At 40.7% G+C, this 27,748-nt stretch overlaps 1 pseudogene; it reads left to right on the top strand.

Moving 5' to 3' along the window:
* The first annotated feature begins 20,805 nt into the window (after positions 1 to 20,805).
* On the top strand, positions 20,806 to 21,692 carry LOC110596470 (annotated as a pseudogene).
* The last annotated feature ends 6,056 nt before the right edge of the window (positions 21,693 to 27,748 follow it).

Raw genomic sequence — 27,748 nt, 5'->3', positions numbered from 1 at the left:
GCTACTACACTCCAGTCTGGGTGACAGAGTGAGACTCCAACTTAAAAAAAAAAAAAAAGGAAAGAAAATTGTGACCAATAATACAGTTTGCTACAATCAAAGACCAGAAATAGTCAAATCTTGTTCTGCTAATCATCTCCCCTCTTCATAGGGTTCCCAAGGGAACTATACACAAGAAAGAAATTGGAATAGAAACCAAAGGATCATTTTCTTCACAGATGAGCTAGCATCCAACAACCTCTAGAGCAGAACTCTACCAAAAGATGGAGTTGAATCGCATGGCTTAGCTTGAACACTGAATTGAGACTTTTTAATTTCCCACAACCCTTCCTCCTGTAAATTCTGGGAGCCATAAGTTTAGGTGTCATGTCTACAAAGCAGATCAGTTCTACTCATCTAAATCATGCTCAATGGAGACAGGGTTGGTTGGACCTATTCAGTAAGAAATGAGGAATGGCCTTTTAGGCATCTTTTAGGTGACCCCAACCACTAGTAAAATGTGGACTAATTAATGTCCAGATTTGATATTGTGATATAATAAGAAATACATATTTTGATTTGGTCTTTGCCCCCAGCATCTCCTAAAACCTTTGTAATTTCCTGAGTGATAGGAGCTCTGGGAACATCTTTTATTATATTTGATTTCATCCCTGGCTCCTAAAACAGCTCAGGAGAGACTGGGTGTGGTGATTCTCATCTGTAATTCCAGCACTTTGGGAGGTGGAGGCGAGAGGATTGCCTGAGCCTAGGGGTTCGAGACCAGCCCGGGCAACTTGTGAGACCTCGTCTGTACAATAAATCAAAAAATTAGCCAGACATGATGACACATGTCTGTAGTTCCAGTTACTTGGAAAGCTGAGGTGGAAGCATCACCTGAGCTCAGCAGGTCAAGGTTGTGGTGGCCATGAGTGTGCCACTGCACTCCGGCCTGGACATCAGAGTGAGACTCCTACTCAAAAAAAATAAAAACAAAAACAAAAAACAGCTCAGGAGTGATACAGTTTTGTTATTCATAACAAGGCCCTTTCAAAGTCCACAAAGTCAACCTGGGTTTATATTAACGAGATGACTTTTAGACAGCCCCTAAGGAAGGAGGGCTCCTTACCGGAGGAACCAACCATGTGATCAGAGAGTTAGAATTTTCAGCCCCTCCCACTTGCCCAGCCTCTGGGAGAGGAAAGGGGTTGAATATTAAGTTGATCATCAATAGCCAATGATGTATTCAATCATATTATTCAATGAAAGCTCAGTAAAGACCGTAAAGGACAGAGCTCAGAAAGCTTCTGGGTTGGTGACCCCATCAAGATGTTGGGAGAGTGGTTCACCTAGAGAGGGCATGGAAGTTCCATGTCCCTCAACCCATACATTGCCCTAGGCATCTCTTTCATTTGGTTGTTCCCGAGTCGTATGTTTCACAATAAACCAGTAACCATAAATAAAGTGATTCCCTAAGTTCTGTGAGTCATTCTAGCATATTATTGAACGCAAGGAGGGGATTGTAGGAACCCCTGATTTATAACCAGTCAGTCATGAGTACAGGAGATCTAGACTTTTGATTGACATCTGAAGTGGAGGCAGCCCTTTGAGACTTAGCTTGTGGGATCTGACTCTGACACCAGTAGACAGTGTCAGAATTGAATTGAATTGTAGGACACACAGTTGGTGTCTGAAGAGGACTGGATAATTGCTTGATATAGAAGAGACCCACACATTTGGTGTAAAAAATGTTGTGTGAGCACAAGAAAAGGTGTTTTCCCCCTTTGCCTCAGTTTTGACCAGTCAAGTGCAGTAGCATGATCATGGCTCACCGCAGCCTTGACCTTCTGGGCTCAGATGATCCTCCTGCCTCAACCTCCCGAGAACCTGATACTACAAGCACGCACCACCACACCCAGCTAATTGTTTTGATTTTTTTGTAGAGACAGGTCTTGCTTTGTCTCCCAAGCTGGTCTTGAACTCCTGGCCTCAAGCGGTTTTCCTGCCTCAGCCTCCTGAAGAGCTGGGATTACAGGTGTGAGCCACTGTGCCCAGCCTCTTTTGTTCTCTCTTAATCCATTAGGATGATGGGTGGAAACATTCCCTTCCAAGCAAATATATGTACATTGACTATTTGCCTCCCAGTCTAGGTTAAACCTCTCAAGAACAAGGGCTTGCATTATACATACTGGTTCTATAAGTTGTAGGTACTCAGATATCTGTTATTAACAATTAGGACTTAGAGTCTATAATGCTGAGTGATATATCACAGAAACAAAAAACTGAGGATCACATTGCTTTCACTCATAAGTGGACCTTGAACAATTATTGTAATATCATAAGAAAAGGATTGGCAGTAGTGGGAAATTGCCAGAGTGGGGGAGGGGCAGGATTGGCAGTAGTGGGAATCTGCAAGGAGGGGAAGACACACTTCATCAGCAAGGCTACCTGCATAATGAACATTTATATACTAACCCTGAGTTGTACCCTACATCTTTTAAAATAAAAAATTTTTCAAATAAAAATAAAAAAATAAAAAGAAAGAAAAAACAGCTACGATTGCCATTTAAGAGACATTAGTGCAATTTTAGTTGACAAAACTGCGGCCAATACAGATATACTAGGTTTTTGTGACCTGGAATTCTGGGGATATATTTCTTCTCTCCCTTTCACTTTTTCTGTATATCGGCATAGAAGGGTATTGAGATGTGGGTCTGGACAGTGAAAAGGAGTCTGTGTAAATATTGCATATGTCCCCAAGCTGATGGATTTGCCAAGAATATAGATCAAAATGCAATTGACCTCAATAAACTAGAGAAATGGTCATCAATAGCAGGTTAAAATGCAGGTTAGAATAATGAAAAGTAATATAATTAAGGAGCAAAAGAAGCATCATGCACAAATAGAATTCAAGAAACGCATTGACCACACAAAAATGTGGTCAAGAAAGACCTAATAGACATGGCAAAGCAATGATAGAATGCATAGAAAAAGTGATGGCTTATTAACAGAAGCCTGGGAGGCCAAATTAAACTTCATTTCCCTGGGACCTAGAATGGTACCTGGCACATGGTAAATATAGATACTATATTTATTGAAAAAAATTGTGACTTTGACTTTGCTCAGACCATTCATGCTGTTTCCTTCCTCTGAAAGCCTTTGCGTAAACAATTCCTATCCACTCTTCAAGATTCAGCTCAAATGCAACTTAGTTTTTTAATTTTAAATCTTTCTTAATTCTAAAGACTTCAAAACTAGAATGCAATTTTGTCTATGTTGTACTTTTAAAATCCACATCCACCCCCAGCTATAAGAAAGAGCTCCATTTCTGAATTCTCATATGCAATTAATAACTGCAGGCAATTATTCTAGTAATGGGCACTCAGTAATTGTTTATTGAGTGAATGGTAATTCTTAGTTATAGCAATGCAATATACATAATTTTAAAATTATATAATTAATAAAGGTATCTGAAATTCCAGAATTTTTAATCATTGGCACTGTCTCTGACTTTTCTTGCTCTAGTTTCTTCTGTCTTTGGATGCTGTATGTAATCCAAATACCAGCCTCATCTTCTTGTTCGAGCTCACACTCTCCATACCCTTTCATATCAGGGCCTTAGTGAACAAGGCAGAATTTACTGAAGGGGAGACATGATTTACATCATGTAGCTGACAACAATTTACTTGGAAATCCCCCTCTAAGTTCTTTTCCGATTCTTTCACTAGGGGTTTTATTCTACTTCCCTCCACACCTCAAGGCTCCAGCCTTGCTACTCTCAACTCTCCCTCCCAGAAACCCTTGCAAATTCCTCAACCCTTCATTAATCAGGGGAATGCATTTTAAACCAGCTCCTAACCCCAAATTTGCACCCTGGACAAATGACTGTTCAGCGAAACAGAGGTTCTTCCCATTAGAAGACATATCGTCTTCAGAAAGCAGAGAAGGATTAGAAATAAAATTTCCTTTCTGCAGACATAATTAACACAGAATGACTAAGTGGAATTAATCAATAAAGTCTTGTTGGCCAGCTAATTGGACTCAACTTTTGAAGGTGGCAATGGCAGTGGCTTTGCAGGGTAGATTGCCCAGGTGGCTGCTGGCTGCAGTCCTGCTCTGGACAAACTTGGCTTCTGCAATGTAGGAGTTTATAGTTTCAAGGGGCTTTCCCTATCTCTCTTGAGACAAGGCTGCATAATTGCTTATCCTGCTATCTGCCAGCCCTAGCCTCATTCTTCTACAATCATTAAAAAATGGCATTTGTTGTCTCAGTCATTCCTAGCTCCTTAGCCATTTCTGACCAAGTCATTATTTTAGAAGCCTCAACACTATCCTTCCTTTTCTCCTGTGTTAGGGTACAGGCTATATTGCTATAATAGAGACCCCCCAAAAGACAATGACTCAATAAGAAGTTTAAAAAAAATTTTTTTTTTTTTTTTTTTTTATAGAGACAGGATCTTTTATGTTGCCCAGGCTGGTCTCAAACTTCTGGCCTCAAGTGATTCTCCCGACTTGGCATTCCAAAGTGCTAGGATTATGGGCATGAGCCACCTTGCCTGGCCTCAACAAGGAGTTTTTTCCCTTCTCATTGAATAGTACAGTAAAGTTGAAGTCTGATGTGTAGAGATAGCTCTGCTCCACTTGTTCATCCTGGGACCCAGATTTCTTTCTTCTTAGAGTGCCACCTCTCCAGGGTGTGGTCATGGTTTGTGTGGTTAAGCCTGGCTCGTTTAGCCACATCTGTGTTCCAAAAAGAAGAGAAGGAGAAAGTGGAGAGCTATGGTTCCCTTTTAATGAAGGAACATGAAAGTTGGCATCCTAACTTCCACTCACATCTCATTGGCTAGAACTTGGTCACATGGTCACAGGTACTGCAAGGGAGACTGGAGAACATATTCCCTAACTGGACAGATATATGCTCAGCTAAACTTAATGGAAGAGAGAAGGGCTTCTGTTACTAAAAGGAAGAGGAGAAACTGTGATAGAGATGATGAGCAGTTTCTACCATGCCTCCCTATGACCTATAGAATAAACTTCTTAGCATGACATGAGACCCTGTGGGACCTTCAGCTTTCCACTCTAGTAATATCCAATTACTTGAAATGCCCTGAACATGCTTTGCTGTGTCTCACTTCTGTGACTGTACACGGTAAATCTTCCTCACCTTTCATTGCCTGCTAGAACCAGCTCAAGTGGCATCTTCTCCATGAAGTCTTATTAAACCTCAGTTTGGGGTAAGTGACCCTTCTTTGGGTTCCCATAGCACACTATGCATTCCTCTGCTTTGGCACCTTCAAATCCCCCTACCAAATCAGTACCTAATTTGTACTGAGTATCTTTTGCCCACCAGTGGGTGAAAGAAGTTGCACCATCACCTGAGCCTTTGTATGCTCACTGGGTTGTAGCTTTCATCTGTAATGGCCAGGCCATTACAGTGGGCATCCTTCTTCCCATTTGGATGGAAGCACTAGACTGAGACTACTATTTATCTAGGATCCTGATCTTGCCAGTTCTTATGAATTCCCTCTTCTGAGGGACCTGGACTTTGCTTTTGTTATCCCCCAGGGGTTGGCTTCTGAAGGGCATGACTGCCATTTACTATCTTTAATCATGGAAGAACCTGCTGCTAGGCATCACCTGCTGTGATTGCCTCTGACACTGACACCTGCTGAAACTCAGTCTCCTTGTCTTGGACATTGACAAATGACCCTTTAGCTAAGTCATTTCCTCCCAGTTCTGCTCCTAGTGGACTCTGGCCATTTTTCACTTGTCATTGCTGAGACTATCACGCCTGACCTATGAATGAATTTGCCCATTTTGGATTAATAAGTATTGTTTATACCTTCTGTTTGAAACCTACTAGTCTACAGTTAGAATGAATTCTCAGCTTTGTGGCATATCCCTGGCACAAAATGCAATTTATCTAGACTTTCTTTGGTTGAGGGTGTGTGTGTGTGTGTGCACGCGCAGCTGAAAATACAAATATATGAGCACACAAACCAGTATATTGAGGTTATTAATGTTACAAATGTTCTTCATTTTATGAAAGGATTCACCAGTAAGATCTTAGGAGTTAATGTCTATCTCTTTTGGTATAACTTTAATAGAATTTCCAGATAAGATGGATGATTTGGGCGGCCACATAATCTGTCTTTTTTTTTTTTTAATGTCAAAGCATTAAACAAGGAGCTTTAGCCTTAAAGTCAGGAATTTAATCAGGTCATTGAAAGAATTTGATAATATTCAGGAAACAAGAAGCAGGCAACTCTAATGTTCCTGAGAGTTGAAGATATATTGGCAGTTTATAATGAATTGACAATTCCAAAATGTCACATAAGAGTTACAGGTCGGTCCCACCTGGGTAGCTCAAGTGCCCAGAACCCTTCCAAATTTTCTTAACTGTTTTAATTAGAAGTCATTCATTTACAAATGATAAAAATCCAATTTAAATCAGCATAAGCAGAAAGGGAGTATTCAGGCTCACAATTCTTAGAAAGCTAGAATGGACTTCAGTCACAACTAGATCTAGAGTCTAAAATACATTCTCCAAATTGTTTTTTTCTCACTCTTTCAATACCCCCACTCAGCCAACATCCCTCTCTTGCTCTTCATTGATCCCATTCTCTTCTATAACAGGTAACTTCCTCCATGGGGAATTCTCATTCTACATTCTCTTTTTTGGGGGGGGCAGTGTTGGAGTCTCACTTTGTCGCCCAGACTACAGTGCAGTGGTATGCTCATGGCCACCACAGCTCCACCTGCTGGACTCCAGCGATCTTTCCACCACAGCCTTCCAAGTAGCTGGAACTACAGGCGTGCATTACCATGCCTGGCTAAGTTTTTTATTTTTTATTTTTGTAGAGATGAGGATGAGGTCTTATCATGTTGCCCAGACTGGTCTCGAACCCATGGACTCAAGCAATCCTCTCGTCTCAGCCTCCCAAAGTGCTGGGATTACAAGCTTGAGCCATCGCACCTGGCCTCTACATACTCTTTAACTGGAAGGCCAGGTGACTTTTCTTCTATATCCAAATGAAAAACTCCCCAGGAAGTACTTGATTGGCCTGGCTCAAGTTACAGTCTATCCCTGGACTAGTCATTGTGGCAAAGAGTATGATTGGCTGAACCCTGTCGTTGGAAAGTGGTGTGGAATAATTAGCAGCCTCAGCAGACTCATAATTCATGTAGGTCTGGGCAGGCAAAACAAGAGACACTCATCACACTCTCATTTCTAATGCCTGAAACTCTCCAGTGAATATCTCACATGTTCCTACCAAAGAGCCCAGGTTTCATTTCATACTTCTAGTGGTTTCTGCTCTTTATGTTCCATACTGACCACTGCTTGCTTTTTGTGTGGAGCCCTGCTCTGTGGTTTCCTTAGACTGCTACTTAACTGGAGTCCAAGACAACTTAGCTGGACCACTGTTGGCCTGCTGCTCAGGCCACTGCTTGTGCTGAGTTTGTTTTCTGGTCCTCCTCTCAGTGGTCTATTTGGAAGGGTGCCTGTGAGTTTCTCAGATGCTCTGATAGGGACTAGTGCATAAAAAGGGGGACAGAAAAAAAACAAACACTGGAATTATTTTTTGGAGGGTAGACCCCTTATAGTACAAGCTTTCCCCACTGGGTATGTGTTCTAGGAACCCATCAGCATCAGTGTACCAACTAGCATTGTTGTGAGAGGCTATGTTCCGCTTCAGTTAATTTTTCTGTGTGTGAGATCCTTCCAATGCATTTGCCCATTTCATGGTGGGTGATTTACAAGTGCACCTGCCCACACTGTGCTGAGTGCTCCGCAGTTTTTGATAAAAAATGGCATAACCCTTGGGCCCTACCTTCCCTATTCACTCAATCTCACCCTGAGCGACTTTATTTTCTCCCGAATAAAAAAGTTCTCAAAGGGAAATGCTTTGCTGATGTGGAAGAGGTAAAGCAAAAAATGGCAGAAGTACTAAAAGGCATCAAAACTGACAAGTTCAAAAACTGTTTTGAGCAGTGGAAAAAGAGTCTTGATAGATGTATTACATCAAACGGGGAGTAATTTGAAGGTGACTGAAGTTTAACCATATAAGAAAAAATACACAATTTTTTATAAACAAATTCTGGAGGTTTTGAGTCCCCCCGTTGTACAGTTGTGTAATTATGAATAGTCATGTAGGTTGTTCAGTATGTAAGGGGATCCCATGAGGGTACCCATGGAGACTGAAGTCTAGCATGAAATCCAACTCACTAATCTATACACTTACCCTCATATGTTCTCCAGGAAGAAGATACACTTTTTCTATTTGTACAAGGGAATCAAGGCATACCCAGGGAACTGTGGCAGCCTCCAGGAGATAACTTTAAAATTCAAAAGTTCCCTGTGGGCACAGTTCTGCAGTTTCCTCTGAAAGTACAGTGACAGCTCCCTCTCTTCTGTTTGCCATTGTATCAAAGGGATACCATTACCATAAACATAACATTGGGAGAGCAGCCGGGGCACAAGCCCACCCGACCTGTCTTAGTTTGTTTGGGCTGCTATAATAAAATACCATAAACTCAGTGGTTTGTAAACAACATAAATTTAGTTCTCATAGTTCTGGAGGCTGAGAAGTCCAGAATAAAGGAACCGGCATATTAGATGTCTGATGAGGGCCTGCTTCCTGTCCACAAATGATGCTTTCTTGCTGTGTTCTCACATAGTGGAAGCAGCAAGGCAGCCCTCTGGGATCTCTTTTGTAAGGGCTTGAATCCCATTAATGAGCTCAAGATATATTGACAATTTACAATCACTTCCTAAAGGCCCCACTTGCTAATATATTACATTGGTAATGGGTTTCAGTATATGAATTTTAGGGTGACACAACCATTCAGACCATAGCACCACCACATCATCCAACTACAGCATCTTCATATGCCTTCCCAATAGGTCAGATAAAAAAAAAAAAAAAAGAAAATGTTGCAAATGTGACAGACTGTCAAAAGCACACAAAAATCAGCTGTGTAGATTATAAAGTGTATTGGGTTCTATGTTTTCTGAAATTGGCAAATTTTTCATCAAGTTATAAAGCAAAAGCTAAGAAAAACTTTGAGAACTGTCTCATGGAGACGCCAGCCACTCGCATATCTAAGTAACCTGTGTTCGTCTTCAGCTTGTGATGGCTGTCAAATATATCAAAGGCAATTCTTTCAGTATTATGTATAGGCTAAACTTGCCCCTCTCTTTCCTCCCTGAAACTTGTACAAAACATCTATAAGGAAAAGGTAGGTCTGGACAGGCTTAGGTAATAAGCCACCATGTTGTCACCTGATTTGTCCTCTAACCACCAGGCTAACTAGTCCTGCATCACTGATGCTAGGCTTGGCTGATCACACCGCACCCCTTTCTTTGTGACCAATGCTCTCATAGGAATCTGGAGTCCTGCCCTACAATTTGCCTCTATCAGCTCTTCCTCTGACTACTTACCCCCAGTTCCTCAGATATACCTATATGTAAATTGTGACTATGGTTTGAGTTATTTGCCTAGAAGTCTCCTCAGCAGTTGGGCACAACAGAGAGTGAAAAAAAAAAAAAAAAAATAGAAGTGCCATCTCACTATAGAACCCAACAATATCCAAATCCCAGTTTTATCTCAGTAGGAATTCCCTCCTACAGGAACAGAAGAGAATACGTCTCTCTGTTACCTTATGTGTCCTATAGAGTGGTGATTCAGTGAAGTCAAAGGTGCTTAAACACAATATGCACACAAACCCTTTGCTAAGTACTTTTCATGATCTCTTATTTCAGTGTCATAATGGTGAACCCTAAGGTAGGTACTCTCATGATCCTATGTTTGCAAAGAAGGAAACCTTGACTTAAAGTGTGAAGTAGACTGCCCATAGTTAGGTATTGAGTCAATCTGAATTTCAAATCTAAATATATTTGACTCTAAAGCTTGTATTCTTTCTAGTAACATTTTGTGGAAACTAAAGACTGTATTCGCATATACCATAAACTCTTGCCTGTTGAATATGAACATAATGTGAGCAAATATAATTATATAAAATGTAAACATGCAATATATATTGTAAATGCATATTGAATACATAAACATTTCTGTTTCTTTAACAAAACAAAAACACATGTGCACATTTCTCAGTCTGTGTCTCTTATACTGCTGCCCTGTGACTTTATTTTTCCACAGAATGGCATGAAATTGAAAAAGTAGGAATGTGTCATAATCTACAACCTAGAGACACTTGTTCTCCTCTTATGTTATCCTCAAAAAAACTGGATGAGATAGGGTTCTAGCCAAAGATCAGACAAGGATAAGAGGAAGGTGTGAAACCATGTGTCCTGAGGTGGTTACTGAATACATCAAAGAGGATTAACAGACCTAATCTGGAGATAGTGTGAGGACAGTGTGGTGGATAGCCCTAATGATAAGAGCTTAGATCTGAACACTCAGATGAAAAAAATATATATAAAATTGTAAAGAAAGGTTCATTTCGAGCTGGATGCAGTGGCATGTGCTGGTAATTCCAGCAACTCAGGAGGCTGAGACGGGACAATTGCTTAATGCTGGGAGGTCAAGGTCATAGTACACTGTAGTCATGCTGGTAAATAGCCACTGCACACCAGCCTGAGAAACATAGCAAGATCCTGTCTCTAAAAACAAAACAAAGCAAAAGATAATTTCAACAATGTGAGTAACACCACTTTGAATAACTAACTTTCACAGTGATCTGCCAACTGAGACTCAGTTCTGAACCCACTGGTGAAAAGCAAGTTAGATGAGTCACACCCATTATTCAGAAAAATTCACAGTAATTGGCTCTGTCCCTTCTTGCCTGGAAAGTTGACAGCATACAATCAGTATCTGATATTTATTTTGTCATGTCTTGGCTGAAGCCTTCAAATTGTATTTATTTGGTTTTTAAATCCTGAAACCAGCTAAAGGCCCCTATGAGTGGTTTTTATTTGAACTCATCAGATAATTTAGTCATGTTCAGTAGAAGAGAATGTGTTATATACAGCATAAGTTAGGTGAAATATATAGGAGGCAGCCTGGGTAGTAGGAAAACCCCGCTGAACTAGGAGACCCAAATTCGTGTCCTGCCTCACACTGGTCACTAGCTAGCATGTGATGCTAGGAAAGTACTTGAGCTTCACCAGCCTTACCTACAAAATGAAGGATTTAGGATCAGATCATCTCTAAGGTCAGCTCTAAAATGCTATAATTCCATAGTCTCATCAGAAGTGTCACCAGGCTACTCAAGAAATTCACAAACACTAGGGGCAAGGGCAAATTAGCTGAACTGAGCCAAATATCAAGAGGGAACAAGCCTAAGGTGGTAAAAACTAGAGGTGCAGTTGTAAAGGGTGCACTCGTTTTCCAGGAAGGCTTGTGGTGGCTGGGCACAAGGTGCAGTGATAGATAGTGTTGGGAAAATAATTTAATTATGAGTTCACTAAATGTTCCTTTCCATCTAGTTTTGAAATACATTCCTTTTTTTTTTTTTTTAAAGCAGGGGGAGATCTGTGATTATATATCTAAGGGAAATATAATATTTCAAAGACCTACTTACACAGTACAGCTCTGTGGTACCTAAAGAGGCTGTGAATAACACAGAGGTTAGTAACACTAGCATAAAGAATTATGTTGTTGTTGCCATTCTGGACAGTTCCAGAGTGGGGCTCAAAGGTTATTGGCTACTTCCCAGCCTTGCTTGATCTAGAGTATTGTTCATGTTCATATGATCTGCACTTTGTTGATGGCACAGCTTAGATTTTAGATACCTCCTTAGTGGTCTACAAGGATAGGAGAGAGAGCCCTGGCTTAGAGGAGATAAGGCTCAATCTCCAGAGACTGCTGACAAGCCATATGAAAGTCATGTCTTTCTGAATGCCACCATTTCCAAGAAATAGTTCCAAGTCTTATGTTCCAATAAAAGGGTCTGGGAGGCCAGGCAACCTATTGCAGTCACTTGCTTTCACTTGAGCTCAATATAACATGGCTTTGGCTTCTCTGGGGAAAATTCCCCCAAAGCTTACACCTTCTGGGGTGATTGATGACATATCTCTTTTCCATCCAAGTTCTGAACCATTTGATAAAGAAGACAGGAGCTGTCAAGTAGGAGACCAAAATAACATATTTATTTCCATTATATTAGAGAATGTGGCTTAAATTTGCGATTCAAATGATTTTCTTAATGCTAAACTTCTGAGTTAGATGGATTTACCACCTGGCCAGCGGAAGCACTGAATTTCTGTGGGGTTTTTCCATAAGGGAAGGACAATTATGCAACATACAACATGGAATATCAGAGCAGAGACATGTGCTAATGGTGGGCAGACCCACTCTCAAAAGGAAGAAGATGGGAGCGAGTCTGCTGTATGTGCCCTACCAGTCACATAAGTTAATCCACCAGTCACATAAGTTACTCCACATCCAGTCTTATGCTATTAATACTGTTTTGCCAAATGGAGGGGAGCACTTGAACACGAGAGGAAGCAATACCCAACCCACACACCCTTCCCCATTAACAAAGTCCTTTTTCTAGGCTCACACATAGGGAGACTTTTAGCAGAGAAACAGCACGTTTCCCCTCTTTCTAACTCACCCCTTGAGATAAAACAAATTCAGTGCTCTTCATACCAGGCATAAATCCACTGGAGGTGCAGTGGACAGAAAGGGAAATAGTGTACTCATTCTATTTTCTTCCATCTCTGAGTCCCAGGATACTTCCTTCCTTTGAGATGACCATGACTGGCAAAGGGTGTGGCAATGGTAATTATTGACTAATTCTTTGGCTGCTGCTGGATTCATATCCTAGAGGAATGGAAATTCCTAGAGGTTCTAAGGAAAACAAAAGAGTAGAAGTGGGATCTCACGACACCATCAAAGAACATGTAATGTAACATGCCAACTGAACAAAATTAAGGACTTGATTTTTATTGGTCAATTCTCTCCACAAATGCTACATTAGAAACAAGAGTTCATTTTTAAAACAAAATAAGCTTTATATTTGGAACAATTTTAGATTTACAGAAAAATTTTTTAAAAAGAGAGTTCCCATGTACTTCATACCCAGTCTCCCCTATTAACATGTTGGTAAGGTCCATTTGTTATAATTAATGAACTAATAGTGACATGTTATTATTAACTAAAGTCTATATTTTATTCAGTTTTTTTTTTTTAGTTTTCACCAAATTTCTTTCCTATTCCAGGATTCCATATATATACCTGTCATGTTTCCTTGGATTCCTCTTAGGTGTGACACTTTCTCAACTTATTTTTGGTGACCTTGATAATTCTGAGAAAAATTGTCAGGTATCTTGTAGACTATCCCTCGGCTGAATTTGTCTAATATTGTCTTCATAATTACACTGGGATTATGGGCTTTTGGGAGGAAGACAACACACAACATGAAAGATAACACAGAGGTAAAGAACATTCACATCATATCAAGGGTATATACTATCAACATGACTTATCACTACTGATGCTGACCTTGATCACCTGACTGAGAGAGTGCTTGACAAGTTTTTTCCCTATAAAAGTTACTTGTTTTCCTCCTTTATACATTGTTCTCCATGAAAGAAAGTCACTATGCACAGCCCAGCTAAGGAGTGGGGAGTATACATTATCTCTTTAACAGAAAGAGTTCTTTTGCATGCATGAGAGATTTATCTCTTTGAGTTCTTTTGCATGCATGGGAGATTTATCTCTTTTTCCTCATTTGCTTATTATATAACCATATATTTATTTTACTCGGTGACTCCTGCTTCCTTCCAATTGTTTGTTCTTATCTGTGAGACAAAGTGGGGAATGTAGTTTTGCAACTGGACACATTGTTCAGAATTTGGAAGGAGAGAATCACACTGGATTCACATGGATATTTATTTTATACATTGGGTTATAATCCAATGATCTTTTTGTTTTGTTCCAGCTTTGGCAGAGAGCTCTTTCAGTTGGTCTCTGTTTCCCTTTGACATATCCCCATTATTGTGTTTGTTTGTTTTTGCTTATTTTGTTTTTTAGCATTTCTTTACTTTCTGGCACTATAAGATGCTTCAGATTAATCTTATATATTTCCTGTCCGAATTCTAGAACTCGCCATTTCTCTAAGGAGCAGGGTTTATTCCTTGATTTGTGATTCGCATCTAAAACAAACATACTTAAAAGCAATGAGGGAAGTGGGGAGTAGAATGGGTGGGACATTCCCCCACCACTTCTTACTGGTTCAACTGTTTTACCTTGCTTAACCAAATAAAAGTTTGAAACGTGCATTTGTTTCCTAACAAATTACCAAAACTCTGTGTTTTAAGACAACACAAATTTATCTTATAGAAGACAGAAGTCTGGAAATGGGCCTTATAGGGCTAAAATCAAGTGCTGGCAGTCTGTGTTCCTTCTGGAGACTCTAGGGGAGAATCTGTTCCTTGCCTTTTTCAACTGCTAAAGGCTATCTGCATTACTTGGCTTATGGCCCCCTTCCAGCAATGACTTCACTCTGACCTCTGCTTTTGTAGATGCATTTCCTCTTGCTCTTCAGCTTCCCTTTTTCATTTTTTAAGGACCCTTGTTAGTACATTGGGCCCCTTCAGATAATCCAAAATAAGATCCCTATTTAAAAATTTTTAACTGAATTACATCTGCAAGGTCCCTTTTGCAAATAAGGTAACATATTCGTAGGTCCTGGGGATTAGAAGGTAGATATCTTTGGGGGCAGGGGAGTCATTATTCTATGTACCACAAACAAAAACCAAAAAGTGGCATCTCCTGATAAATCACAGTCTTATCTATATCCTTTACACTACACAGGACATTCTAAATCTAAATGTTTTCAGCAATCTCAGACAATCATGATTCTTCTTTTTCTAAGAAATAGTAACAGTATTATTTAATAAACCCTTCTAAAAACCTTATGTTGCTTTTTGGTATTTTGCCAAAATAGTATCACAGTTTTCCTCATTTATTTCAGTGATATTTCCCCAGTAGCAATTTAGTAAAAGGTGAAAGATTTATGTAGTCTGAAGTGAAACCACAGTAGCCCAGTAGCAATTTAGAATGTGAGGGTTAAATGTACATGTGGTTGATTTCCTACTGTAATCAAATGATCTCTAAACTTGAAAGGCTAAAACCTTTATCCAGACCCATAGGCTCCTGATGGCTCAAAGCCTAGTCCTTGTCTTCTAAGTCTTTCCATCCTGCTAGTAAGAGGCCTCATCAGCAATCATGTAGATTGAAGAACTCAAGCTATGTGTCCCACTAGGTAAACCAAATATATTATGCTTAAAGTTAAACAATTGTGGATTTTTTTCCAAGTGGAAAAAAGTTACATGAATGAATATTATATACTTCAAAAATGCCCCACATTAATTTTCTTCAACATTGGTACCTCTTTCTGCTTGTCTGTCAGTGTATGCTAGCTGACAACAAAAGAAATGTACGAGTCAATTAATATTAATAGAAAAAGTCAGAGATAGGAAATAAATCATGCCTAGTTTGACAGCTCACAGTGTGTTTTTCTGTAGTTTTATGTTGCATATATCTAATAGAGAACAGTTTTGTTAGCTGAAATACTTTCCCACATAAAGAACTCCATATGTTAAAAAAAAAAACTTTCCCTAAATATGGTGGAGTCAACCACTGTGTTTTCATTTATTGGAGATACTTTACAAAAGGATACTATTTATATCTTGTAAAAGACAAATTTACTCCTGGAGAGGTAAGTATATGGGCTTTGGAGCCAGGTAAATCTGAGTATAAACATTTTACTAGTTGCATGATTTTGAATACATCACTTATCTGAATAATTGGTAAGAAATGACATTTGGTTGTTTGTAGAAGATCACTATTAAAGCATCCTAAATATAAAACAAGCTTGGCCGGGCTCAGTGGCTCAGCCTGTAAACCCAACACTTTGGGAGGCTGAGGCAAGTGGATTGCCTGAGCCCACGGGTTCAAGACCAGCCTGGGTAACTTGGCGAGACCTCGTCTCTACAATAAATAAAAAATTAGCCGGATGTGGTAGCACACATTGTAGTTGAGGCTGCTTGGAAGACTGACGCGGAGGGATCAGAGCCCAGCAGGTCAACGCTGGGGTGGCAGTGATTGTGCCACTGCATGCCAACCTGGGCGACGGAGTGAGACTCCAACTCAAAAAAAAAAACACCCCAAAACAGGCTTATTTCTTCCTCAAAATAAAGAAGGGTAAAGTTAGGAGTTCAGGATTGGTGTGGAGGCTCCTTGGTCATCAAGCGTCCAGATTTCTCCATTCTATGTGCTCTGCCATCGTTGACATACATCTCCATGTTCAAGGCACTGGTAGTCTGATATGGCTTTTGAAGCTCTAGTCACCTCATCTGCCTTCCAAATTGCAGGAAGGGTGAAGGGAAGAAGGGTAAAAAAAGCTTTCCAGGAAGCCCTAATCAGCGACTTCTGCTTACATCATATTGGCCACTCCTATCTACAAGGGAAGAGGGAAATGAAGTTTTTCATGTGGGCACATTGATCAGTGCTCTGAAGGAGAGGATCACATTGGCCTCTGTGGCAGAGGTGCCTGAATGATCCCCGATATTCATGACTTCTTTCTTTCTTTTAATAATAGAATCACCATAACACTTACCTGCCACTAGTCTTAGCCTTGACACATGACCATTGAGATAAAGGCTACATGTTTCACTCTCCCATGCAGTTAGTTATGGCCATGTGACTATGGTCTTTTAGGGTAATAGAATGGGAGTTGAAACATTTTTGTGCTATTACTTTAAAAAAAAAAAAAACTGCCTGGACTCACGAGAAGCCCAAACCTCACCTTCATGCAATCTACTTATATAGCAAATCCTCACGTGTACACCACAACTAAAATAAAATAAAATATAAAATAAAAATCTGCCTGACCGTCATCCTCTCTGTCCTTCCTTCCCACAGGCTGGGGTGTGGATGTGTGGTGATGAGTCCATTTTTACCACATAGATGAGGACAACACCTTAGATGATGGTGAAGTAACCAGACAAAAGGTCCTGTGTTTCTGAATGACTGGGTGAGGTAGAACCATCTGCCACCCTATGTTTCTACCTGCCTTTGTCATAGTTTATGAGAGAGAAATAAACCTCCACCTTGTTCAAGTTACTGTGTCTTGGTATCCCTTTGTTTCAGCAACTTAGCCTGTACATAAATATAGCCACTTTCTGTGTCTCCGTTAATTTTTCTGTAAAATGATGTACTCCATTGGGTTGTTTCAAGAATTAGAAATAAGTAAGACATCTGGGCCATGGTTATATATGTAAGAGCTATTCGCATAAGTTTCAAGAAGCTGATTAAACCACTTAGAGGAAATAGCATGCTTCCCCACCACTATATGGAGAAATAATTTGTATGATTGGATCCTTGATTTGCCAACATACAAAACACATGAACAATACATGTTTTGGACTTAAATGTATGTAAGCTAAAGTGTAAAAAATATCTCTTGATTTGTTTTCTCTTTTTTGTTGTTTTTTGTTTTTTGGGTTTTTTTTGAGTTGGAGTCTCACTCTGTCATTCAGACTGGAGTGCAGTGGCTGCTCCTGGCCACCGCAGCCTCGATCTGCTAGGCTCCGGCGATCCTCCGCCTCAGCCTTCCAAGTAGCCGGAATTACAGGCATGTGCTACCACGCCTGGCTGATTTTTTGACTTATTGTAGAGATGAGGTCTCACCAAGTTGCCCAGGTGGGTCTCGAACCCGCGGGCTCAGGCAATCCACTCACCTCAGCCTCCCAAAGATGCAGGATTACGGGTTGAGCCACTGAGCCCGGCTGGTTTGTTTTCTCTTAATAATTATTTTTACTTTATTTTATTATAAAGATGGAGGGTACAAGTCAGGATTAGGAACATAAGTAATGTATGTGTGGGTCTTGCCTTCAACGGGTCCTCACTACTACTGGTTTAGAACCAGGTACCTACCCTTTGTGTTGTTACGTGCTCTGCCCACAGCACTCCCCCCACCCACCATGTCCCGCCACTGCCAATCCCTCCCTTGTGCTATTATGATTAATGTTCAAGGCCCACGTATGAGTGAGAACATGTGATATTTGGTTCTTCATTTTCTCTTAGTAATTTTGATTATTTTCTTGCCACTCCCTTGTCCTCACTGTTAGTGACTCAAAGTAGGGAAGGGCGCTTGCCATTTAGGAAGGAAAAGAGCATTTGGTAGGAGTGCCTGGCAGACAGGAAGGAAAAATAGAAAGTTATTTGGATAATGTGGTCAAGAGAATATGTGTGAGCAGAAGAGTGGGGGGCCAGGAGCAAGTGATTTGGGGAAATCAATTTGGTGAAATCCTAAAACACGGCTGTCCTCACTTCCCTGATTTTGGGAAGATTCAGGTCCCTTGGAACATCTCTGGATTGTGTTTGGTACCATGTTCAGTATGAATGAGGCAGCAATGGCTGAGGGAGAGGTCTGAGAAGAAGCCTCTCGGAATCCCACAACCACACCATATTGAGGAGAACAGTCAGGAATTCCTTGGATCCTTCAGAGGACAGATAGTTGCTGAGGGGAACCACTTTGCTGCAGGAGACCTTGGAGCAAATGAGGAGAGTACAGAATGCAGGATGACAAATCTCAGTAGTAGGCATCAAAATGATACCCCAAAAGATAAGGTGCAGTCAAACTTCCCTCAGCCTAGGCCATCTATAGTGGGACAAGGGACATCTCATTCCATTAAAGCAGGGAATCCTAAAATGCGATCTGTGCTTATTTTAACTATTTAATTCTAACTTCAAACATCTTCATTCATAGATCTTCTAATGGAAGGCAAGATTGTTTCTTGGAGAGTGGTTCACTGATTGGAACTCTGCCTTATCTTTCTTGAACAATTCATACCCACAATATGTTTTTATATGATTCCCCATTTGGGATTTATTTAAAGTAGAGCAAGAACTTAAACACGCTGGACTCAGTGGCTCAGCCTGGAATCCCGCGCTTTGGGAGGCAGAAGTGAATGAATTGCCTGAGCCCACGGGTTCGAGACCTACCTGGGCAACTTGGTGAGACCTCATCTCTACAGTAAATCAAAAAAATTAGCTGAGTGTGGTAGTGTGTGCCTGTAGTAGTTCCAGTTACTTGGAAGGCTGAGGCGGAAGGATCGCCGGAGCCCAGCAGTTGAGGCTGCGGTGGCCGGGAGCGGCCACTGCACTCCAGTCTGGGGCAACAGAGTGAGACTCTAGCGCGCACGCACACACACACACACACACACACACACACACACACACACACACACACACAGAACTTAAACACACCTGGAAAGAAATCTGTGTGTAGGACTTTAAGTCACTTAAAATTATTTACCCAACTTTTTACCGTTGTTTTCTCACACTTATTTCATCAGTAGTAGTTGTTGCTGTTCTTGTTTTGTTTTGTTTTTGGCAACTCAGTCTTCATCGAGTCTTTCCAAAGTGTAGGGGCGTCAAAGATCACTTCTAACTCCTCCCTCCTTTATTGGTCTTAGTGGCCTCTTCAGCTGGATCTAGAAATCAGATTGACACCAGGCAGATTAACAAGAGAAAAGTATACACATTTTACTAGTTTTACATGCACATGGGGATCTTCACAAGAAGTAAAATTTGAAGACGTGGCCAAAGCAAGATGCTTTTATACTTTTTAGATAAAAAGTGATAAATTTGAGAAGAAATGACAGGACAAAATAATATAGCTAGAGCAGCAAAACATTCTAGGGCAGCAGTCCCCAATCTTTTTGGCATCAGGGACTGGTTTTGTGAAAGACAATTTCTTCATAGACTGGGAGTGGGGGGGATGGTTTCAGGATGATACAAGAGTATAACATTTATTGTGTACTTTATTTCTATTATTACATTTTAATATGCAATGAAATAATTATACAATTCACCATAAAAAAATTAGGCATGGACAGAAGTGGTAAATAAAATTATAGGTGGGCCACCACACATACTAAACTAAGTGTTGAATTCTGGTTTAAAGTCTGCCACCAGATGCAGCTGTACAATTGAAGTACATCACCTCATTTGCCACTCACCAGTAGGGTTTTTTATTTGTTTGTTTGTTTGTTGTTGTTGTTATTGTTCTTGAGTTGGAGTCTCACTCCGTTGCCCAGGCTGGAGTGCAGTGGCACACTTGTGGCCACCCCAGTGTCAACCTGCTGGGCTCTGGCGATCCTTCCGCCTCACCCTTCCAAGTAGCCGGAACCGCAGGTGCGCGCTACCATGCCCAGCTAATTTTTTAATATATTGTAGAGATGAGCTCCCACTAAGTTGCCCAGGCTGGTCTCGAACCCCTGAACTCAGGCAATCCTCTTGCCTTGGCCTCCCAAAGTGCTGGGATTACAGGCTTGAGCCACTGCGCCCAGCCCTGATAGGGTTTTGATACGAGTCTGCAAGCAATAGATTTATTATGGTCTCTGTGCAGTCAAACCTCACTGCTAACGTTAATCTGTATTTGCAGCCACTCCCCAGTGCTAGCATCACCGCCTCAGTTCCATTTCAGATCATCAGGCATTAGACTCTCATAGGAGTGCATAACCTAAATCCCTCACATGCAGCAGTTCCCAATAGGGTTCATGCTCCTGTGAGAATCTAATGCCGTTGATCTGACAGAAGATGGAGTTTAAGCAGTAATGTTAGTGATGGGAAGCAGCTATAAATGCAGATGAGGCTTTGCTCACTCACCCACCACTCACCTCCTGCTATGTGGCCTGGTTCCTAACAGGCCACCGACAGGTACTTCTCTGTGGCCTGGGGGTTGCGACTCCTGTTTTAAGAGATATATGGGACTTTCCACGCTACCTGCTGAGGGGTCTATACAGCATTGTTCTCAATGCCCATTGTAACTTAAAGGGAAACTTTCACAATGTCCGGAACCCTTGACGTCTTGCAAATGAAGAAGGAGGATGTCCTCAAATTCCTTGCAGCAGGAACTCACTTAGGTGGCACCAACCTTGACTTCCAAACGGAACAGTGCAGTTATAAAAGGAAGAGTGATGGCGTCTACATTATAAATCTGAAGAGGACCTGGGAGAAGCTTCTGCTTGCAGCTCGTGTCATTGTTGCCATTGAAAACCCTGCTGATGTCAGTGTCATATCTTCCAGGAACACTGGCCAGCGGGCTGTGCTGAAGTTTGCTGCTGCCACTGGCGCCACTCCTATTGCTGGCTGCTTCACTTCTGTAACCTTCACCAACCAGATCCAGGCAGTCTTCCGGGAGCCCTGCCTGCTGGTGGTTACTGATCCCAGGGCTGACCACCAGCCTCTCACAGAGGCATCTTATTTTAACCTGCCCACCATTGCTCTGTGTAACACAGACTCTCCTCTGTGCTATGTGGACATTACCATCCTGTGCCACAACAAGGGAGCTCACTCAGTGGGTCTGATGTGTTGGATGCTGGCTCGGGAAGTTCTGTGCATTTGTGGCACCATCTCCTGTGAACACCCATGGGAGGTTATACCTGATCTCTACTTCTACAAAGATTCCGAAGAGACTGAAAAGGAAGAGCAGGCTGCTGCTGAAAAAGCTGTGACTGAAGAAGAATTTCAGGGTGAATGGACTGCTCTGGCTCCTGAGTTCACTGCTACTCAGCCTGAGGTTGCAGACTGGTCTGAAAGTGTGCCGGTGCCCTCGTGCCAATTCAGTAGCTTCCTACTGAAGACTGGAGTGCTCAGCCTGCCACAGAAGACTGGTCTGCAGCTCCCACTGTTCAGGTCACTGAATGGGTAGAGACAACCACTGAGTGGTCTTAAGCTGTTCTTCCACCAGCTCTTAAGCAACATGGAAATAAGGTTGGTGGAAAATAAACTTCAGTTTCTAAAAGAAAAGAGAGAGAGAGAGATGGGGGGGTGTAAAGCAGTTGGAAGGTAAGTGTTACTTTGTTTTTTTGGTTTTTTTGAGTTGGAGTCTCACTCTGTCGCCCAGACTGGATGGAGTGCAGTGGCCACTCCCAGCCACCGTAGCCTCGACTTGCTGGGCTCCAGCGATCCTTCCGTCTCAGCCTTCCAAGTAGCCAGAATTGTAGGCATGCGCTACCACGCCCGACTGATTTTTTGATTTATTGTAGAGATGAGGTCTCACTGCCCAGGCGGGTCTCGAACCCGCGGGCTCAGGCAATCCACTCACCTCACCCTCCCAAAGGTGCGGGATTACAGGCTGAGCCACCGAGCCTGGCTAAGTGTTACTTTGTTAACTATGCTTATTCAGGTCCATTGCAGCTTTCAATTCTAAGTCTTTGGCAATAGTGGGCTATTTTCTTGCCCTCGTATGGTGAGAGTCCCCCTCCCAGAGGAATCTCTGTTGTTTGCTGCATGCAAGAAGAGACAGATCACTTATCCTTTCTGAATCTACAATTTCTCCAGTATCTTCAGCTTGAAATAATCAATATACCAATCTGGCATATTTTGGGAAGGCACGTCTTTCACTCCTCCAAAAGCATTTCACTTAGTTAAAACAAATTAATGAAATGTTGCAAGCATAGAAAAACAAAAACAGAAAGGACACTTGTTCCCACACTTAGTTACGTCTTGCCATACTTCAGACTTTTCAAAAAAATAATAAACATTACAGATAGAGGTGAAATCTCCTGCACACTCCATGCTGATTTCATTTCCATCCATCTTTCCCATCCATAAAAACTATCCTGAGTCATGTGTTTCGTTTTTCCATATGTCTTTTTATACTTGTAACATACGTGTTTCATAAACATGACTTCGTTTTACATATTTTAATCTATATGTAAATAGTGTTATACCGTATGCATTATTCTGCAACTTAATTATTTTTCGCACCATTATGTGTTTGAGATTTATCCTTGTTTATATATGCAGCTCTAGTCAATTCATCTGAACTGCTGCATAGTATTCTATTTTGTGAATATACTAAAACTTATTTATTTTTCATATTGTTGAACATCTGAATTGTTTCCTTTTTTCCCTATTACAAGCAACTCTACAGTGATTATTCTTATATACCTCTCCTTGTATACATATTTCTTTAGCCTAGCAAATATGAGAAATGGAATTTCTGAGTCAAAGGGCATGCACATCTTCACCTTCACAAGTACACTGTCAAATTATTTTTTAGTTGGTTGTAACAATTGACACTCTCACCAGCAGTGAATGAGAGTTTGTTGTTCCATATTAAATGTTGGTATTCTCATTCTTTTAAGATTTTTTTTCCCATTTATATTGGTGTGAAATGGAATTTTGAACGATTGATTTTGATTTGTCTAATCAATAACAAGTTTCATTATATGTTTATATGTTTATTGATCATCCAGAAGTCCTCTTTTAGGAATTTCTGTTTGTGTCCTTTGCTCATTTTTCTGCTATTTATTTTATATTCTTTTTTCTCTTTTTTTGAATTGGGGTCTCACTCTGTTGCCCAGGCTGGCAGTGCAGTGGCAGGATCATGGCTCACCGCAACGTTGAATTCCTGGTCTCAGGAAATTTTTCCACTTCAACCTCCTGTTGGGATTTTAAGTGCACACCATCACATCTAGCTAACAGAAGTGTCCTTTCTGTTTTTGAATTTTTTGTAGATACAAGATCTCGATATGTTGCCCAGGTTGATCTTGAATCCCTAGGCTCAAGAGATTTCCCCACCTTGGCCTCCCAAAGTGCTGGGATTATAGGTATGAGCCACTGCACCTGGCCTATCGTGTATTCTTGATTTGCAGAAATGTTCCTATAAATGCTATATAATTTTCCTTGTCAATTAAATAAATTGCAAATATCTTCTCTCAGAATGAAGCTTGCAATCTATTTTTGTTCATGTCATCTTTTGTTATACAAATGTTTTAAATTATAGGTAATAATAGTTATCAAACTTTTCTTTCTTGGTTTATGCTTTTTGTGTCTTAAGCAATATTTTCTATCCTGAGAGAAAGGTTCTTCTACATTCTTTTCAAAAAATGTTAAAGCTTTATTTTTCATATTTCATTTTTATTCTTTTGGATATGGTTTTGAGTATGGTGTGGGGTAGGGTAGAGACTTGATTTTCTTTCTCTTTTTTTCTCTATATATAACAATCTCTGAGAAAACAGACCCCAAGGTACCACCTACATGCTAAGGAGTGGAGAGGTACAGATCCAAGGGGGCAAGAATAAGGGGGGAAAAGGAAGTGAGACATGGAAGAAAGCAAATACAGGATACTGTATTACCAAACTGGCCACTGCTTCCCAGGGAAATCCAGACTATGGCTTGGTCACCTAGGACATCTTCTGGGCAGGTTTTATGGAAGCACCACACTTCAGCAAAAGGAGAAAGGGCAAATAATAATTTATCTGCTGGCTTCACTTTTTCCTTAGTTGAAGTTTGCTCTACAGGGAGTTAATTCACTTCTGGGTTGTATTACGCAGCTTCTCTGTGTACCCAGTTAGCAAAGCAGTCTCGAGTGCTGTTCTAGAGTGCTTGATGCTTTATCTGAGCCTGCAGGTGATGGGGAAGGGCGTTCATGAGTCGGTAGAGTGGGACCCAGGCACCAGAGTCATTGTCTCCTGCTGTATTGATGACAATGGAGGGCGTGCCAAAGCCAGGCTCTCGCTCTGTGAGGAAATTGAGAGGTGTTAGGAGATGAAGGAATGCCAGTAGCTACTGGGACACCCCAGGGGACAGGTGTATTATTTGGATCCTTTATAACAATTCATTTTCTCATTTACTGAATAGTTCACTCTATCCCTCTACATTTGAAATGCCACCTTTGAAGGTATCAAGTCTGGGTATATTCACAGATCTCTTTCTGGGATCACTTTTTTGTTCCATTCACTAATTTGCTTATCCTTAAACTCATGTCATACCATCTTAAGTCCTGTAAACTTTTTCTTTTTTGAGCCGGGATCTTACTCTGTGGCCCAGGCCGGAGTGCAGTGACACAATCATGGCTTATGGGAGTCGTGACCTCCTGGGCTCAGGTAATCCTCCCACCTCAGCCTCCTGAGTAACTGGGACGGTAGGCATGCAGCCACCATGCCTGACTAATTTTTTGATTTTTTGTAGAGAAAAGGTCTTGTAATGTTGCCTAGGCTGGTCTTAAACTCCTGAGCTCAAACAATCCTCCTGCTTTGGCCTCCCAAAGTGCTGGGATTACAGGCATGAGCCACCATACCGGAGCCTTAGATCCTATAACTTTAAAATAAGTTGATATGCCAGGCACAGTGGGTCAGTGCTGTAATCCCAGAACTTTGGGAGGCAGAGGCAAGAAGATTACCTGAGCTCAGGGGTTCAAGACCAGCCTGAGCAACATGGTGAGACCTTGTCTCTACAATAAATCAAAAAAATTAGTCAGGCATGGTGGCACATGCCTGTGGTTCCAGCTACTTGGAAGGTTGAGGCGGAAGGATCACCTGAGTCCCAGCAGGTCGAGGTTGCTGTGGCTGTGAGCGTGCCACTGCACTCCAACAAAGTGAGACTCCGAATCAAAAAAATAAAATAAAATAAAATAAAAAGTTGATATATGGTTGAGCAGTCTTTCTATTTTGTTTTTTTCAAAATTGTCTTGTCCTTTTCTGTTTCCAAATGAATTTTCAGATCAGACTTAGTTCTACAAAAAGTCATATTTGAATTCAACTTAGAATAATATTAAATTTATAGACAAATTGGGAAAGAATATATCTTTATGAACTTCCAACTCATGAAACTGGTAGAATTCTCATTTATTCAGGTCTTTGTGTGTGTATTTGTATTTTCTTAAAGAGACTCGCTCTGTGGTCCAGGCTGAAATGCAGTGTCCTGATCATAATTTACTATAGCCTCAAACTCCCAGGCTCAAGAGATCCTCCTACCTCAGCCTCTCAAGTAGCTAGGACTACAGGCACATAGCACCACACCTGGATATGTTTTCTATTTTTTGTAGAGACAGGGTCTCTCTATGTTGCTTAGACCGGTGTTGAACTCCTGGCCTCAAGTGATCCTCCCACCTTGGCCTCCCAGAATGTTGGGATTACAGGCATGAGCCACAGCACCCAGCCTGTATTTTTATTTGTTCTTCAGTTTTGTAATTTTCTTCACAATGATCATACACACTTTTTGTCAGATTGATTCCTAGTAATCATATTATTTGATTTTGTGAATGGGATCTTCATTCCTGTTATAGGTTCTAATTATTTACTGATATTGAAAATCGATGGAACTGGACACAGTGACTCACACCTTTAGTCCCAGCTACTTGAGAGGCTAAGGCAGCAGGATCACTTGATCCTAGGAGTTTGAGGCTGTGGTGCACTATGATCGCACCTGTTAATAGCCACTGCACTCCAGCCTGGGTAACATAGTGAGACACCCCATCTCTTAAAAAAAAAAAGAGAAAAAAACAAAAGGCTATTGATTACTTCATAGTGGTCTTGAATATGACAAATTTGCTAACTTTCCTTATTAGCTTTAATAGATTCCATTCTATAGATAATATTGGGATTTTGTACATAGTCAATCATATTATCTCTATATAAGGACATTAAATGGCTTCTAATACCAGTTTTTAAAGATTTTTTTTTTAGTTGGAGTCTCACTCTGTCACCCAGGCTGGAGTGCAGTGGCATGCTCATGGCCACTGCAGCCTCAACCTGTTGGGCTCAGGTGATCCTTCCATCTCAGTCTTCCAAGTAGCTGGAACCACAGGCGTGTGCCACCACACCCAGCTAAGTTTTTGATTTATTATAGAGACGAGATCTCACCAAATTGCCCAGGCTGGTCTCGAACCCCTGGATTCAGGCAGTCCTCTTGTCTCTGCCTCCCAAAGTGCTAAGATTACAGGTATGAGCCACCGCGCCTGGCTTCCGTTTTAAAGATTTTTAAAAATCATGATGAGTGTTAAATTTTGTTGATGTATTTTCTGTATTTATTGAAATGAGCATAGTTTTTCTTTTCTAATCTGTTGAAATTTGCATCAGTAAATTTTAGAATGTTGTACTTCTTTGTATTTCTAGAATAATCAACTCTGTAAAAACAACTCTCATTCCTTGGAAATTGATGTTGCATTGATTTATAAAACTCAATTAAATTAGGTAATTATAGTATCAACTATACATGGCATCAGTAGGTTATGAAATAAAATTCAACTGACTCTGGATAAGTATAAAACTCAAGTGCACAATAGCCTATTACCTTTATAGCTTCACACTGCGTTTCTTTTAAGATAGAATGAAGAGTATCAGTTAAGTGGATGTCAACTAAGAAAGTATTCATGGCTTGAGGAAATTAGTGCCTGCGGTGACAAGCACACTCCCTCTGTCAACACAAGTTGCTTTCATTCAACTACATTGAATAAATAGTTATTGAGAAACTAATATATATAAGTAGCATGTTAGGTATCATGGCTAAACACAAATGTGAAACAGTTTCTAGCCACAAAATATTTCCCAACCTAGTAGAAAGGTTAAGACCAAGTACTTAAATATGTAATCATAATACAAAACAGAGTAGACAACTGTTCAAGGAAATATAAAAGCTATCACAGATTATAGAGGAATGGTATAACTTGGGGAGATGATTAGAAAACGAGTCTTAAAGAAAGTCAGCAAGGGTACCTGAATAATGAACACTTGCATACCTAACCCTGAATTGTACCCCACATATTTAAAATTAAAAATAAAAAAAAGAAAGAAAGAATTAAAAAAAAGAAGATCAATTTTGCAGTGGACTATGAAGGAGGTTAGACCATTGATGTCCATACCAACCAGTCCCTTTAACTGCTATGAGTATCAGCAATCCATCTTGACAGCAATGAGAATTACCCAGTCTGATCTGCTTAATTAGCATTTCTTTTCTTTTTGGCCTTGCACATAGATTCTCCCTCTTTGTCCAGCCCTTTC

The sequence above is a fragment of the Carlito syrichta genome, unplaced genomic scaffold, assembly GCF_000164805.1.
Source record: "Carlito syrichta isolate Samal-C Ts95f unplaced genomic scaffold, Tarsius_syrichta-2.0.1 Scaffold309326, whole genome shotgun sequence".
Lineage (NCBI taxonomy): Eukaryota > Metazoa > Chordata > Mammalia > Primates > Tarsiidae > Carlito > Carlito syrichta.
Note: the sequence above shows the minus strand (reverse complement) of the source record. Positions and strands in the feature narration are given on the sequence as shown.